Source organism: Stegodyphus dumicola, chromosome 8 (assembly GCF_044657685.1).
Source record: "Stegodyphus dumicola isolate Sdum_Otavi_A_Nest chromosome 8, ASM4465768v1".
Taxonomy (NCBI): domain Eukaryota; kingdom Metazoa; phylum Arthropoda; class Arachnida; order Araneae; family Eresidae; genus Stegodyphus; species Stegodyphus dumicola.
The window spans coordinates 87,022,045-87,036,079 of record NC_140775.1 but is presented as its reverse complement, the minus strand read 5'-3'; the positions used below and the strand labels follow the sequence as shown (position 1 = coordinate 87,036,079).

At 31.0% G+C, this 14,035-nt stretch overlaps 1 non-coding gene across 1 annotated transcript; it reads left to right on the top strand.

The window, feature by feature from the left end:
- Positions 1 to 901: 901 nt before the first annotated feature.
- TRNAC-GCA (transfer RNA cysteine (anticodon GCA)) lies at positions 902 to 973 on the top strand. Its single transcript has one exon. It is a non-coding gene; the product is annotated as a tRNA-Cys (tRNA).
- The last annotated feature ends 13,062 nt before the right edge of the window (positions 974 to 14,035 follow it).

Sequence of the window (14,035 nt, the reverse complement as noted above, 5' to 3'; positions counted from 1 at the left end):
ACATAATTTATAAGACACCTAAATGCCATTTTCTATAAATACACCAAAATTTTAATTAACAAAGCGACCTTAACCACTATACCGGTTGGGCGACTCGTGTGAGCTCTTTCAATGTAGAAGTCAGCTAATATATCCAATCATTCAAAGGTCTTCCTGCTACTCTTTCTTCTGAGCACATTTTTTAAAAGATCCTAAGGAAATAAAGAGCGATTAATAAATGGAAAAGGTTTAAATAAGTACTGTCAAGCAATGTAAATGTTTTCTTCGTAATTTCGTTTTGTACGTTAATACTAAATTTAGCCAAAATAATTTAGAATATAAATTTATTTTCAGATTTATAGACGATTAAATTTACTAACAGTTTTATTATTGAGTCTAATATAAAAAAGTGAATGAAATTTAATCGGTTCGTACCGGTTCCGCAGAACGACCTTAAGTATTTTTGTGTCGATAAAGTTGTTAAAACTTAACTGTTACAGCTACTTAAGCGATATAACGCTTGTGAGCAACTAATGCTTTTTTATTATTTAAGCAGGAATCGTTTCTTAAAATGTTTTAATTTCATCACTAATATAAGGCAACAAAATTGAATGGAAGAATTTATTGGTTGATCTCAAATTTGATAGATAATTTTTCTTTTGTTTTTACTTTAAACGTTCCATTTAACAGAATAAATTTCCAACATTACGGATAATTCTTCTTAATATTTTTATAAATGTGACTCATTTTTCTTTTAAAATAATATAATAAAGCTTTTAATAAGCAAATGTTGAAAATAAGCCAGAATTTCTCCGGGCATTCTTACAAACTTCATTTCTACTAATCAACTACGTTTTGACTGATTTCGGGCATTCATGATAACATTTATAGCTCTCTAGTAGAAAACGAAAACCCAAGGCGTGAAGGTATAGCTCAGTGGTAGAGCATTCGACTGCAGATCGCGAGGCCCCCGGTTCGAACCCGGGTGCTCCCTTGTTTTGCTTTCAATTTTCTTTAAATGTTTAATGACTGCGTCATTATATTCGCAAGAAAATCTCGAAGAATTATCTTCCCAGATCTTTTTGCTTCGTTAAAATGAGGAAATTTGAATTTAATATCCGAGAGGCTATTAAATGATATAATTTATCCCTTTTTTTAAGGGAATAATATCCAGATAATAAGCCGTTAAATTTTAAAGGGGACAGAAGAAAGCCTTTCTAAATAATTTACAGAAGAAAGCATTTACAAATAATTTGAAGGATGAAAATACGCATTTTAAAATAATTTGCAGGAAACATCATTCAAAGGTTCATTTAACTTGCCAAATAGCATCGTAATTTACTGCAATAATATATTCGGAACTATAGGCTGCTTAAATCCTCATCAGAATTTCATTACATGGTAAGAACAAACAAAGTAATGTATCAAGAGCTTATTTCAGAGCTATGCGTTGCTGAACAGAGAGTGACTCAGGCGATGTGATTGTAATTCCAGAGATTCGATTTGTAACAGTATGATATAACTGAAAATACAAGGATTGATAACAAAGTTTGGTTAATGATGTAAAAGATGCAGACACGGCATTTATATTATGCATGTTTCTTTGATCTAGGAGGTAACAATGTATTGATGTTTGCAACTTTTTAATATCTGTCGCATTCGGTTCACTAGATTTGGTTTGGTTTTATTAGATTACGGCAAATCACTCGAGAGCTATCTGCCTTAAGGGAGGGATGCCTTCGTGGAGGACTTTATAAGGAAAACTGGCTCGTATACACGTTACGCTTGGGGAAAAGCACGAGCAGCCAGCCCGTTCGTGGGATTCGAACCTCGGACCGAACTACCAGTGTTCAGCTACGTTACCGCTCGGCCGCTGGTGGGCTCGGTTCACTAGAAGGCAACTGCGCTGCTAGTTTGTAATGGCAAGTAATTGCTGATCGGAAGTGTGACTGGATTATGAAATTACATCTGCTTGAAAGGCACTGTTTTCACTCGCTAGGTTGTTTTAATAATTTTTTGTGACTTTTGAGCACATGTGCAGGATATGTATTATATTCGATTTTGGTATCATCCATGAAAGTCAAGTGAAATGATGGTAGACATACTTACATCTTGATGGTGAGGTAATATGAGTCTTTCTTTCTTGATTTCGCTCTTCTCTTCCCCCCTTTTTTTTGAGTAGTTGAAGGTAAAATTTTTATATTTAGAAAATATTTTAAATCATTTAAAATGAGCTAATTTTGAAAGTATTTGCTCTCGCGGGAAATAATGAGTTGGACCATATATGAATTTAGAAAAATTTATTTGGTCAGCTTTGTAGCATGACGGAAAAAAAAAACCCTGTTTTTTAATTAATAAGGAGACAAACATAGAAGCTATAAACTTCCTCCTTTGCAAAAATGGGAACAAAAATTTAAGAATGTTTTTCGCTTATTCGATTTGGCCATACTCCCTTATAAACTCACTGAAAACATGAAATCATCAAATGTGAATCGAGGTCTTGGTGTTGAGTTTGGAAATGTAATAAAATACATATATATTCACATTTAGCGAAGGACTGCTAAAGCTAAAAGATATTGTATATAAAAACTTACAAAAGGAGAAAAAATTTACAAAATATGGCAAAATACACTCAACCCTCGATTAATCGGGAAAGGATTAAACGGATTACAAATTAACTGGGCTTTTTCTTAAAAAAAAAAACTTAAATTTGTTTATTCTGAAAGGATGGAGAATTTACTGTCTCAAACCATCAGTGAAACGAAACTGTTAATAAAAAATAACAGAAAGGAAAATAAAACTGCGGAGGATAACAACAGTAGTAACAAAATTTAGGAACTGTTTTTTTCCTATAACAATACTTAATTAAATTTTATGCAATCCAGCACACTGAACAGTAAAAAATAAAACATTCTATTGTACTGTTCTAACTGACTTTTTAAATGAGGTTTTAATTAATAACATAAAGTTCTTTTGTAAATATTTTCTTTAATACCTTTCTAACTTATTGGCTTCTCTTGTAATGATTTTTATTCTTTGATTTACAGTGTGTTGTTTTTGTTTTGAATGTTGATTTAATTTGCGTAACCAATCGAGCTTATTCCCCAAACTAAGCTGCTAAAAAATACAGGTAAATGGTTAACAGCTCATTTTTATTAATGTGGGTTATTTCCCTTCCTTGTGTGTTTTTAATGGCCCTTAGATTGGCTGTTTTTGTTAACTCTGGACATCATCTTTGGTTTTACCTCAGTTATTTGGAGTTTGAAATAAGGTCGAAAAAAAATTTTGTTAGAAGTAAGAAAGTTTGAAAGATCAGATTTCTGAAAAGTGGAGAAAATTTGTACAGATTTACACTTAAGCAATCTAAAATGTTGGAAAATATATATCTATTTTCTGTTCTTTTTGCAAAATGGGCATTAAAAAAAAAACGCAAAATTTTTTGTTAACTCCTTCTTTCGCTCTTGTTTTACCCCATTTATGAATGGAAGAAGCATACAATTACTTTTTAATTTCCTCTTCATTCAGAAATACCCTGCGCCTATGCGTTCAACTGAAATCTGTAATAAAGACTGCAGCATAAAAATAGATTCGCCACAGACAGGCCTCTGCCCTGAAATCTTTTGAATGAGCAAAGTGTGGATAGAAGCGGATGCATGAATTGAATCGAATGGCACTACTTATACAATACTTCACACTTGTACAATCGTCAGCGGTGAAATGGTACTGCATGCGCTTGCTGTATCATTCTTCTTCAACAAGGGAAGAAACAGGAGCGCTGGTAATAAAAGAAAACTAATATAACAAGATAAAAATGACTTTTTCCATAAAGGCAGTTGATATTTATTAATTGAAAATAGAAAGAAAAGAAATAAAATTTTATCTTCAAGTATGTGCATTAAATTAATAATGCTTTTGCAATAGGAAAATGTTCGGGAAAATAAAAATTAAACATAATTGTAAATAATATTCGAATAATAAATTACAGAGAAATTAGTAGCGCAGAAAATTAAGCAAGAATTTTTCTTCTTCTGAAAGAAATCCATTGCGCATTGATAACTGTTTTTGATAACTATTCCAAAATTTATTGAGCAAACGCTATTGAAATTTACAATAGAATGTTTTATATCTACAGGCCTTTAAATTACAGCAGTAGTTTCTAACTGAATTTTTAATTTTTATCGTTAGAATGACAATATACTATATTCTACTGCGGAGAATCTTTTCAATTAGAATTTCTTATTCATACCGCACAGTCAGTACGCTTGGCCGTCTATGATGGTTTTGTCGTCATTGAAACTGTGAATTCTCTTTTTTTTTTAATCTTGCGGGAAAGAACATAAACGTAAATTACTGAAATACTGGTATTTATAGCTATCGCATTAAAGCCGGCTTTTCAGACTATTGTTATTCTATTTATATTCTTTTTAACGACAAGCTGAAAAAGCATACTGAATGATTTTATTTTGTTCCTGAGCAACTTAGAAACTTAGTGGTTGATTTATGGATTGGTTTCTGATGCCACCATTTTATTTATTTTCTTTGTCATGGAAAAAAGTGCAACCTCTCTTGAAGATTTAAAACGTGAAATATTTTATATAAAGACAGAAAATTTCATCTTAATTCAGTGCAAAAAGAAAGAATTATTGATGTAATAAATGGTAAGGTATAAGTCAATAATTAGTTAAAGTATTATATTTCTCTTAGTCTACGAGGTACAACATATTAATTGATTAAAAATGCATAAGATCCTAGTTTTTAAGAGATTTCTTATGCAATTAGATTTGCTATTAAGAGTTTTCTTATTCTACCAGCATCTTACCACAACAAAATATAATATAAATCATAATAAATCCCTAATACTACAGGCATAATTGCTAAACACTTCATACGGATAGTAAGATGAACGGAGCAGCGGACGCAGAATTTATTTACGGTATACTGAAATATATCATTGCACAATAACTTTTAAAATGTTTATTTATACTCTACAGTCGAAACAAATCTTCGTTCTTTTGTTCAGATAATGCCTGACCAAAAATCATAATGATCTGGAGATGGGATTGTCTATTATGTCAAAAGTTATTGTGATGGTCATTCGTTGAAAGTCATTGTAATGGTCCTTCATCCTGAAAGTTAAAGATTTAGAATTCAATTCGGTACAAATGTCGAGGGTAAATGAATTTACTGGAGAAGAAATATGGAGTACTCCTACAGTAAATGTCACAGAATTAAGTGTATGTGTTCCTTATAAACTGAAGTTATACAGTGGCTCCCAAAAGTGTTCGCATATTTTAAGAATTTGTAGAGAGAGCGCTGTAAGCCAGAATTAAATTCGAATGCAAAGCCCAATATTTTTTCATATCATCTCCATGTGATTTTGAATGAAACCAAACTTTTATATTTTTAATACTGACTTTTTCCCTAAAATTGAAAATGTAAGGAGGCATAGATAAAACACACCACAAAAGTGATCGTACAACGAAACATTTTCATCAGATTTCATAAATAAAATTATCATCTACCACCTTTTTTATTTTTTTATTTTGGTGACATTTAAAATTTCGTTTGGCTTTATTCTTTGCTTGCTTCTTCGTTATATTTCCTTTAGTACGAGCAGGTTATCCCGCCAGATGAGCGGGCTATGGTTAAGTAATATTCATAAGTTCTGTGTACTTAAAAACTGAAAATAAAATGAACTGTTAACTTAATGTACTGTATACAAAGTTGTTAACTTCGAACAAATCAAAATTTATGCTTTCTATGTACACCTGAGAAGAAAGTGAATAAAAACATTTCAGTATGAATAAAATCAGTTCATTCTTTCCAAGCAACAACCAATTTGTAACTGAATTTTTTGTTGCCAAATCAGATAACAAAAACATCGGACACTTCAGGTTAATACGTAGACGTGTGATGTCATGATTTAAACTTAACGTAATATAACAACTTTTTTCTCGATATCAATAAAAGAATTAAAGTGGCAATAACATACCTTGTCAATTATCTTAATCTGAAGCAAAAGAAGTTGATAACAGCAGCTATATATTTAAAATGTTGACATTAACGAAACATTTTCGGCATGCAATTCAAGAAAAGAATCAAAAAGAAACTTCCTTGCTAATTGGAAAAAGAGTAAAACCTTTTTAATACGAATAAAACTTCTAAGTAAGAAGGAGTTAAATAACGACCTGATAAGAATATTTTTCAGAAAACACAATCAAAAATATACTTTATTGCTAATCATAAAAAGATAAAAGCTTTTTATATGACAAGTTCTGTATAAAAAATTAATTAAATTCTTCATAGATAAATAAATAAATAAATAAATTTTATTCTTAATTACAGAGACAATGATTTTAAAAATGTGTAAGTTATTCAAAATAAAAAACAAAACAAAAATAAGTTAAATTACAGTCTGATGCAAATATTCTTCAAGAAACATAAGCATAAATCTTCTTAATTTAAAAAAAAAAAAAAAAAAAAAAAAAAAAAAAAAAAAAACCTACAAAAATTTCTGAGATGATTAAAATATTTCATTTCAGAAGCGATAAAATAACCATCTGACAAGCATATTCATCGAGAAAACAAGCAAACATAACTCAATAATAGTTAGAATAATAGTTAGATAAAGCATAATTTCTTAGATGAACAAAAAGTTCAAAGCAAAAACGGAGTTAAGGAACTGTTTAACACGAATATTAATAAAGAAAAATATTCTTGCTAATAACCAGGAGTCTAACTGAGAAATCGTCAAATACTAATTTGTCACAAATGTTCTGGAAATTTTACAGGAAAAAGTGCGGAAAAAATAAGCGATAAGTTTCGCCAAAAAGAACCGCCTTCGTCATTCTTTTGACACATGCCGCTGGGAGTGGCTAGCTGCCCTAGTAAAAGAATTTTTTTTTTCCTTTCCTAGGCTCAAAAGCCTGCCTTTGCTTCTACACATGTACACTGGTTGTTATTCACATGTTAGCAGCAACACAAAGCCACCACAATCAGTTGTTCATTTTGCAAACCATTTCTATTTTATATACTCGTAGCTCGCTTCGACCTCCAACTTTTGTTGTTAATTCCCCCCCCCCAAACCCCGAAGAGCCTCCGTCCTCCGCCTCAGTTTCTTACCTGCGCTGCCAATCCTAAATCCGGTCCGAAATGGTAACATTTGAATTGTAAGAAAGCGAAGAATGATTCTTGTAGAATGGTAGAAACGAACGGAAGGACAGACATACCCAGAGAGTTTGTTACATTATAATCCAATCACGGAGTCTTAAGGAATATATTTTTGAATTGTCGGATATCTTGCGGAGATCCCGTGAGGTTAAAGGCATCCTGGATTTTGTGGGGGGGGAGGAAAGGGTGGGGAGTGACGAAGATCCGACGCTAATACTCTCTTAAATCCAGGAAAATAAGTCGCAGAAGTTGACGGCTGTCAAACAAATATGTCCGAAACTGGATCTGATGCTGTCACTTGGTTATATTTGCATGTGAATATGAATGGAGGAAGAAAAGACTTGTGATAAGTCTAATTCACCTAACACGTTGAACACGCACTTTAACACGTTGAAGAGTTTCCCAGAGTCCAAATTTATGGTTCACAGAAGGTCATCTTATGTATTCATCGGCTGGAGCTAAAAATAATAGAAACCCTTACCTACTGTTAAAGGCAATGGAGCACCTGAGCGACAGGTACAGTGATGCTGTGAAAGAATATAATTACGGTCTTGCAAATTAACACAGCATTTAATGGCAGGCAAGTGTGTCGCAAACGCCCTTAACACTGCTACTCAGTTAAAAGGGATAATGTACAGGAAATTCTAAATCCTAAATTTTCACGTTCTCAAAACTGTAATGATGATCAAAAGCTGATCGTATAATATGTTGCTCAGAAAATTCAGAAGTAAAATTGATTAAACAAATACATGATTTTAGTTATGAGAAAATTATTCAGATTCTAGACAATCAAGAAGCTGGGGTGATGGGAACTTTAATTAAAAAAAGCAGGACTTATTGCCCTATTTGTTCTGAAATGATAACTTTGTCTACTTTGTTTAGAAGAATACAGTAAAAGAAGTTTTTGATAATATTTTGCAAACAAAATACATATAAGAATCTGCATATAATTTTTTGTGTTGTTTATGCAAAATAATATTTTCATAAACGTCAAACGATAACGTCAAACTTTTGTTGATTGAGTATTAAGCCTAGTATGTTTATAAGAACAAAACGTTTGCTCCAGTATGGGTGGCAGGAACCTTAGAATAACTAACCCGACATCCTATAGAAACTGCAAATGAACTTTGAAAAAGCAAAAGAAACAGCGAAAATATTTCGTCATTTTTATCACGGAGCACATTTCGTACAAAGCATATATTTCGTAATTGCATATCTTATAACTAGTGCCAAATCCTGTTCTTACTATAATTCTGGATGTCATATATCTACTACTTGCAAACCAAAATTCATGTGTGTTTTTTGTTTCTTAAGTTATCGGAAAAAAAAGAAAGGGTAAAGGATTTGAAGAGAAAGAATGAGCTGTTTTAACAATATTATACCTTTCGATTATTCATTTTAAGAACTTGCTTTTATTGCGAAATATTATTAAAAGTTATAAACTAAGCTTTTGTTTAAAATATATCTATTTTACTTCAGAATATTTCAAATTTATGAAAGCCAACGTTACTTTTCTGTCTTTATTTTTAAACATGTTTCACACGCACACACACAATAATAATAATAACAACATCGTTAATCGATTACAGAAAAATTATTGACAGTACCATTAAAGGCCTACTCTCTATACCAGAACATGTAAGAACTGACGTCCACTGCCATCATCTTTAGGGAGAAAATGACAGTATCTGGAAAGAAAAGAATTCAGGATGCACAAGACCTCATCTCAGAGAGATGTCATCTTTGTATCTAAGATAAACGCTAACAATAATGGAAAGGGTTAGTCGCATAGGAATTTACACACCTTGAAAATTTACAGATCATTTGATGTGAATGAAGAAATTAATAAATAATATAATGATTTCAGGAAGAATTTATGGCAAATAAACAGAAAACTTAAAAAATGTTTTCTTTATACTTGAATTAACCATTTTTATTATTATCTGCATTTGCATGCTAGAAGTTTATAATTCATCTTCTAATTGAACTTTGATTTCTGTGAATTGTAAATGACATCTTAAAAGAATAAACTTGAAATAATATTTGAAATCGATTAAGAGTTAGCCCCTGAATTGTTGAAAATTCCATCAGATAATCATTCTTCAAAGAGAAAAAAATTCAGTACTTGTTAACGATATCTTAAAAGAATATCCTCGAAATACTACGTTAACACACGATTAGATAAACCTTTGTCAAACAGAAAAGAATACCATTAATCTTTTCCATACTGCAGAAACACATGTAGCAAAACAAAACTCGAAAATATATGGTTAAAGGATAAAAACGCGTTTGACAACTGCTTGAGTTTTCCAAATTATATATATACATAAGAGATTTTAATTGATTTAAATGTTCCTTCTCCTGCAGAAGTGGCATTGAAAACTTGAGTGAATTCCTCTTCTCTTATATTCTTTTTGTACATTAAATTTTTGAATTAGGGTTTCACTTGTTTGAAGTCTTTTAGTTTTAACATTTTTAAAATTATTTTATACATTTATAGTATTTTTTAAAATTTATTACTTATAAATTTCAATTTTTGTTTTTTGTATAAAATTAGAATTTCTTACTTTATGTCTTTACTGATAATTTTTCAGCATCTTAATGCGAGAAAATTACTTGGCATGTTTATATTATTTTATTTAAAATTGTTTTTTGTATTTATGAAATATATATATAATTTGGAGAAGATATATATATATATAATGAGAAATTTTGAATCAAAATGATATATGTAATTAAAGTTGCTCAGTCTTCTGTAAAATTAATGAAATAATCAAGAGATAATACACCAAAATTGAACCATTAAAGGAGGTAACTTTCCAACAGAAAATACACATACCCAAAACATTTTAAAACTGAAAATAAATAAAAAATAACCATATTTAAAAATAAAAATAATGCATTAAAATCAATAAAGCAATTCAAAATCATTAATAAAACTGATATAAAATATATTTAAAAATTGCTAAAAATTCTTTGGTCTTTCTCAAAAAGCAGCCGAAGAATTTTCAGCAGAACTACGTTTCTGAATTATATCATATCTAGATGGTTGTTCGTAATGAAAATATTTCAAAATAAAAATTAAAAAAATGGCAATTAAGATAATTTAAATAAAATAAAAATAATCAAAGGGCTTTAAAATATAACAAAGTAAATTAAAAAATATTTTTAATAATAACCTGCTATTATGTGATAATAACCAAGTACAAATCTTAAAGTGAATAATTTTGAAGAATTTATTACTTCAGTCGACGATTGTTAAATAATTTCCAACTATAAAAAACAGCATTTGCAATAACGTTTGAAGCGTTTATTTTGAGATTTTCCATTTCGCATGCTATGATAATAAATAATACTACTACCTAAGTGCGACAGAAAATTTAAATTATTCTAGAGCCTTCACAATGTCAGTTTGATCTTGCCTTTGTTGTTAATTGTGAGTGCGTGGATAATTGTTTTTATATTTACATTAATTTTATATTAGTGTAAGCATAAAGGATAATTTAGAAGTACTAGTAACACGATATAACGATAATACAAATATGTAAAATAAAAAAAAGGGCTAAAACCTGTTACAAAAATTTCGCTTCTTGAAAACAGTTAAAAACAACGAAAAGAATATTTTGGCAAATCAGACTAATAACGACTATCAAGAAATGTTATTGCAAGGACTGGAAACAGTGAAAAACTCAACGTAATAAGTATTAGAAAAAGAGAGAGAGAGAGGGAGGGAGAGAAAGAAGGAAAGGAACTAAAAGAAAGCAAAAACAGTACTTCGTTTATCAATATAGAGGAAAGTTTTCAAACAATTCATTAAGATCTATATTGCAGTATGACATGGAAGGCGAAATAGAGTGATGAAGGAGCTAAGGCAAAGTATAAAAAATATTACTGCAGGAGTTGCCATGTTATATTTAAATTTTTATAACTTTGTCAAAAAAGGAAAATTCACGTTACGCTTCACCTTACATGTTCGTGTTAACATTGCGCTTAATGAAAACCATGAAAAACGTCCATGTAACCAGCCTGTTTGCGTGGGTTCGAAGTCGAGTCGAATCTTCTGTATTCAGCAGTCTTAACTACTTGGCCACTAATTGAATAAAATGAGGAATGATGTTCAAATTATACGTAAAAAAAACTACATAAGACACCCATGCAGCCGGTCTGTTCGCTTGGGTTCGAATCCTGGTCGAATTACTTGCATTCAGCAGTATTACCCTGCATCCAGTAACCTCTCGGCCACTGGTGGAGTGAAGAGTGAGATGATTTCAGAACAGCTCGTAGAAACTCGAGATATATGGCTCAGTTGAAATATCAAAACATGACATTGAAAACATATTATCCATCTGACTTTGAAGCAAATAATAGTACGAAATAGTCAAAAGGAATAAATTTCATACACTTAAAGAAAACTAGACATATAACTCTGCAATAGATCGTATTCTGTATGAAAATGTGTTAAGTTACAGGCTAAAACTATTATAATTTATATTAAAATAAGTGTAAACTACGCACGACATATGGCATTTTGAACGAACTTTTCATAAAAAATGAGTTTGCCGCCTGCAAGAAAACTTTGATTTCCATTAAAGAAATTGAAGGTACAAAAATCAAGTCTAAGAAAACATACTCAAAGTAATTCTAATTTAGATGGTCAAAGATTTTTGTACTGCAGTTGTACGTGAGATTACAAGTCAAATCAGAGCAATTATAAAGTATTAAAAGCCCTTTGGAATTCTAAATATGTCACAGATGCTCTTCCAGCAAAAATAAATAACTTCTTTTTATTTATTTAGAAAACGCGTATGAGAACTGGTCTATGTCACAGTGAATGGACCTTACAAATAAAAAGAATAAATATTATGAAACATATTTTTAAAAATTCGCGACTTCATTCATAATAACTAATGTTCGCAGGTATCCGGATTCGGGTTTAGCGCCTGAAACGCTTCTAAGCTAAACATTTACAGAAGTTAAAACGAATTCAAGAATAAATCGCAAGAAATTCAAAATACACAGCATAAAATCATGTACAGACCTTTCTCATCTTACGAACGAGTTCTTACGGTGCATTTGTTCTACTAGGTTCGCTATGCATATCTTCTCATTATGTCTGTGAAATAAGGACCAAAAAAATACGATCAAATAAACAAATGAAAATACTAAAACAAATAAGTAATACACCTTCATTTTTAAATGCAGTGCCATATAAGCAAAAAATTGTAAATAAATACAAAATTACTTTATTATACAGTATGTACCTTGGATTATCGTCTTTGAGGCGGACTGAGAGAAGCTATAAGATCTACATAAGTGGATGCGGGGGCTGTTAACGTCCGACTCGTTCTCTGAAAACACATCGACAAGTAAAGGGAACGTTCATGATGAATTGGGTGTAGATGAGATGGTAGTAGTTAACATGTTAGATTGGCTTGCAGCTCCGATTTCTGAAATGTCTTTCTTAAGAAAATAAGAGAAAAAAAAGAAGAGAAAGAGAGTTTTCTTAGAAACTTGTCTGAACAGGTTTTGATTTTCTTTTCTCGTGAATAACATGGCATCATGCGCAGCAGACTTCACTTTAGCAAACCTTTCAGAACATGGGTCTTGGTTATCCAAAAAAGAGAGGTTTTCTTCAAACTTGGTAAAAGCTATTGCATTAACTTTGTATCAAACTTGATGGGTCTTTCCGATGCTGTTTCAGATGCATTAGATCTTTTGACTGCATCAATACTCCACTTTTGAGTGATAAATTTTGCATGCTTCTTTGACAGGTCAAATTATGCAATTTTTGTTCTTAAGAATTATTCCGATCGTCGAAAGATTCATACCATTTGAACTTGCGACATTCACCATTTTCTCAACCCTTTCAAGTCTTTTTATTACAGCGGTTTTCCATTCACAGCTTGTCACTTTTTTACACAGTCATTATCAGCACTTTATCTTTTCACCATCTATTTTTATTATTATTTATCCTTTTCGACACCGAACAAATTTCACTCTTCTGTGCACAATCAGTGAATTACGAAACCCATATGCATGCTAGAATGCCAATTATGCACTTCCTTACGAAATGTATGATATTAAAACAGTGCTGGTACAATGTTTTAGGATTAAGTTCCTTCAAATCTGAGAAATGATTCTTTTTAGTCATCAATATATATATTCGTGTAAGACTGTTCAACACTTGTCATGTTCATGCAGCTGTTTGATTCCTTCGTACAACTCATCATTTGAAAAATTTTGCTTAAGCAGCTGGTTAAATTCGATTTAGGGAAGGGAAGGAAGTTTATTAATGATCTATCTGGTGAATAAAGAAGAAAGGGAGAATTATGAAAATTTTCTTCCCTAGAAACTGCATGAGGAGACCTGAATATTGTGACAGCATATTCTAGTGTATCAAAAGCCAGTTATTTGATAGAGATTTTTTAAGCTTAACGCATTAAATTTTCGTCAGATGTTTGTCCGATTCGTCTTTACAAAATATGAATAGTTATATGAAATTCTAAGCTGTTCTTTAGGAATAATTTCTTTGTGAATCATCCTTTTAAAATCAAAAAATGGTCACCGATTTGACCTTTTCTCTATATTTCTGAAATCAAAATTTCATTGTGAATCTTCAGGAGAAGCAGATGATAGACGTTTTGTCTTAGATTCAAAAGAAAAGCAAAAAGTTTATTCCTCTCTAATCATAATTTGTTTGAAAAATGCTGTCTTTTTTTTTTTTTTTTCTTTCTTTTCAACAAACCTTTATTTCAGTTCTTTGATCAGATTTTAAATTCAGGGCAGCAGATTTTCACTGAAACAAAGCAAATGATTTCACAGGAAATTCTATACGCGAGATATGATTTTAGGGAAGGCAAGTTTATCAATTGCCACAGTAGTAAAT